This window comes from Schistocerca serialis, chromosome 1, assembly GCF_023864345.2.
Source record: "Schistocerca serialis cubense isolate TAMUIC-IGC-003099 chromosome 1, iqSchSeri2.2, whole genome shotgun sequence".
Lineage (NCBI taxonomy): Eukaryota > Metazoa > Arthropoda > Insecta > Orthoptera > Acrididae > Schistocerca > Schistocerca serialis.
In genome coordinates, this window is record NC_064638.1 from 947,935,212 (window position 1) to 947,939,731 (window position 4,520).

The 4,520-nt window shown below is 41.2% G+C and overlaps 1 pseudogene; it reads left to right on the forward strand.

Moving 5' to 3' along the window:
- The first annotated feature begins 3,344 nt into the window (after positions 1–3,344).
- Positions 3,345–3,499, forward strand: LOC126420144 (5.8S ribosomal RNA; annotated as a pseudogene).
- Positions 3,500–4,520: the final 1,021 nt, after the last annotated feature.

The window sequence follows — 4,520 nt, forward strand, 5'->3', positions numbered from 1 at the left end:
ATTAGAAAAGCAACTACAGTCGTTTGGTAGTGGAAAGGCATCGGGACGACATGAGATACCTGCTGCTTCCCTTCTAGCAGCAGTTTGCCGTTGTCCGCTGGAGCAACAAAGGGTACCTAGCGACAGAAAAAAAGCCCAGGTCATTCCCGTTTTCAAGAAGGATCGTAGGTCATATGCATTTAATTATGGGCCTATATCATTGACATCACTCTGTATAGAATTATGGAACATTTTTTAATGCTCAAGAATTATGAAGTTTTTGGAGAACGAAAATCTGCTCTATAAAAATCGGGACGGATTTCGCAAACAGAGATTTTGCGAAACTCAGCTAGCTCTTCCTCCATGAGAACCGTAGCGCCGCAGACGACGGTGCTCAGGTTGAAGCCGTGTTCCTTAACGAAGGCATTTGACATCATCCCGCACTGCCGTGAGATGAAAGAAAGTACGATGTTACCGATTATCGTACCAGATTTGTGAGTGGATTCAAGACTTCTTCGCAGGTGGAACTCAACGCTGAAAGCTTCGGAAGCTCTTGAACGTTGTTCGCAGATGATGAGGCTGTTTGTAAGAAAGTAGCAACGGCAGAAGAGAGTATCGATTTGCAAAATGACCTAGAGAGGATTGATGAATGGTGCAGGCACTGGCAGTTGACCCTAAAACTAAATAAATGTATATAAATGTAATTTACTCCTATTGCACATATATAGGAAGAGAAATACGCTACTGTGCTACTAGACTGTTGACGGCGAATTTTTCTAAACAGTACCTACTGTAAAATGTCTAGGAATAACTATCCACCTTAAGTGGAATGAGCACATAAAACAAATTGTAGGAAAATTAGGGGCCATATTGAGATTCAAAGGAAGAATCTTAAGAAAATTTAACACGTCCACGAAGAATTTTGCTTAGAAGGCGCTTGTTCAATCGATTCTTGAGTATTGTACATTAGTCTGGGATCCCTTTCCAGGTAGGAGTGATAGAAGAGATACAGAAGATCCAGCGAAGAGCGGCGTGTTTCCTCACGGGATCGTTCACTCAACGTAAGAGCGTTACAGAAATGCTCAACAAACTCCTGTAATAGGTGCTACAAGGTAGGCGTGGTGCATCACTGAAAGGTTTACTATTGATATTTCGAGAGGGCACTTTCCGGGAAGGGTCGGACAACATATTCTTTCCTCCCACATATATCTCACGAAATGACCATTGTGAGAAAATTTGAGAAATTAGAGATAATACAGAGGCCATTCGAGTATCTGTCGCAGTAGAGTATATGAAAACAAAGGAGTAAATAATAAAATTTTAAAAAGAACTGGACTGTTGTTTCTGTAGGAATTATTGTTTTGAGCTTAGGTAAGTGCTACACCTTTTTTTCTCTTCCAATACGTTTTAAATGTGTGACTTGACGACTGCGCCAGTTATAGACAGGAACTCAAGAAGTGCAGATTTCGATCACCTGATGGCAATAGACTAACAAAATTATATTCCAGTACTTTCCTTCCTGTGGGATACGTTAATTAACATTACATCCTACTTTTCAAAAATTTTCAATACAGGAAAGCCATTCCTGAAGATGAAGCATGGTGTGATTACATGACGGCCATTGGGTGTGACTCACGTCACTTTAACTTCTCAGGTGGGTTCTAACAACACAACGAAGAAAGGTCGCATCATTGACTTGAGTGGTATAAGCTGACTGGACAAGAAATTGGTCACCCCTAGAGAAATCATTACAAGGATCGTTCAATACCTTGCAATTCCCCTCCTCGGCTGTAACCCCTTGTGTTCGGTTAGGGACTGAATCTATAAGGTGGTGCAGATACTTCGCATCCAGGTCAGGCTTCTCGCTGAGGATTTGATTGCTCAGTTTCTCCAAACTGCGGGGAAGCCGATGTCGGCGTTTCACCCACTGCCCAAATATGTCTGACAGATTTTCTGTGGGGTTCAAGTCAGGTGTTCCTGCAAGCTAATCGAGATGAAATTGTCGTCTTTAAGTGCCTGTGTGAGCAATGCCCTCTTTCCAGGTGACCGATTCCAAATGTTCATTGCATGCAGTTCCTGTCGTAATGTTCTCTCGCTAACAGATGGGGATGAACCTTTGTAACATTACGAGTCAAGATTGATGTAACGGAACTTGAATAGCGTATTTGCCTCTATTGGTTACGGTAGAGTGATCGATCTTTCGGTCCTGTCTGTATATTTATATATAATATTGCCTGAATAAAGGCTGGGCGAGTGTAAAGCGATCGTTAAAATCGCGCGCCGCGCGATTTGTTACGATTTGGTCGGTCATAATAATAATAACATGCTTTTGAATACAATTAAAATATAACAGCAATACCTGTTTAGTGTTATTGCAAATAATATGTAGTAAATTAATGTGTAAGGTTCCTTTTTTTATTTTTTATTTTTTTTATTATTATCCCAATAAATTTATTTAACATAATATATGCACTGCATACAGAACACTACAATACAACTGTATTGTGTGGTAAGTGTTGCAGGAATTTCAAGTCTATAAACAATTTGTGATTCAATTAACTATAACAAAAACGCATAACAAATATGCTTAAACATTTGATACATGACACTAGCTTTTAGGTTTAGGCATTGGCTGGGGTACATATGATCAAGCAGGTAAACACTGTTCTCACAAGGCCCATAGTAATATGAAACAAAAGTAGATTTTTAGCAGTAAGGAACACACAATTTCATATAATTGCACACATCAATTAGCTACATACAGTTGTCAACTGGGAATTTCAATTTAAACCGCTCTGAAAGAGTTACAACTGACTGTTAAACATATTACATTCTATCACGTAATCTTGTCTTTTATTCTGTAAAGCAGTATAGTCAAATTTAACTTGTCATTGTTAGGCCTGAAGTAACATTCACACATGTAGATAGGGGACACACTTCATAAACCTCATGTACTCCAAACATGCAGCATAAATGAACATCACAAAATATACAGAGCACGAAACAGTGCAACCACTTTGCAAAAAAGTCTGAAACTGTCTGTGTAAATACTACATACAAAGAAATGGTTCAAATGGCTCTGAGCACTATGGGACTTGACTGCTACGGTCATCAGTCCCCTAGAACTTGGAACTACTTAAACCTAACTAACCTAAGGACAGCACACAACACCCAGCCATCACGAGGCAGAGAAAATCCCTGACCCCGCCGGGAATCGAACCCGGGAACCCGGGCGTGGGAAGCGAGAACGCTACCGCACGACCACGAGATGCGGGCTACTACATACAAATTATTATAAAATACTTATGATGTTACACACTGATAAGGCTCGGTATATCTGTTTTCCTTTTTTTTTCTAGGTGGGGAGGGAAGTACGGTGGATCACTCGGCTCGTGGGTCGATGAAGAACGCAGCAAATTGCGCGTCGACATGTGAACTGCAGGACGCATGAACATCGACGTTTCGAACGCACATTGCGGTCCATTGATTCCGTTCCCGGGCCACGTCTGGCTGAGGGTCGGCTACCTTACTCATTAATTTACTACATATTATTTCCAATAACACTAAATAGGTATTTCTGTTATATTTTAATTGTATTCAAAAGCATGTTATTATTATTATGACCGAACAAATCGTAACAAATCGCGTGGCGTGAGATTTTAACGATAGCCTTACACTCGCCCAGCCTTTATTCAGGCAATATTATATAGAAATATACAGACAGGACCGAAAGATCGATCTCTCTACCGTAACCAATAGAGGCAAATACGCTATTCAAGTTCTGTTACATCTATCTTGACTCGTAATGTTACACCTTCATCCAGCCTATAGCAAATTCTGTCGGATTTCGAAGCGAGTATGATTCACTAGCTGTGAAAAGCGTCCACAGTCCCTCTCAGTCACGATCTTTCATGACCACATTTCGGATATCTTTCATGGCCATGTGTAGCACACGCGACCACGAAACACATCAGAATTACTTGTAGGCACAGAACATTATCAAATCCGCCACAGAACATTATCAAATCAAGCAACTTCACATACCTCATGGCCATGGGCCATGGGTCTACCAAAAGATCGAGTTTCACTAGGCCTGCACCTCAGTGGGTATGGGAAGGGGAGGCTGGCAAAGCTTATAGGTGACAGTGTAGCAGGTGGTGGTGGAATCACTCATTGGAAAATTCCTGTAGTAGCTGGTGTTAGAGTTGCTTCTTTTTTAGATTCAAGTCAGCTGATTGATATCCCTTTCTAAAGCAAGTCTCTCTAACAAAGGAAGCACCTTTTAAGAAGGTCAGGTATTCGAGTAGTCAAGGTATTAGCATATTTCATCAAAACATAAGGGGCATTAGAGATAACGTTAATGAATTGCTTATAGATGACTGTGATTTTTGTGTGCGAATGCGAGCAGAGTTGGTGACACTTCGCTCTTGGCTCCAGGCTGTGATGGCTTCGATTACACAGCTTGACGCTGCAGTAGATGGGCATCACTGTTGTGGGCCAGTAGTGGGGATCCAATGGACGTCCAGCACGTCAGAGCCCTC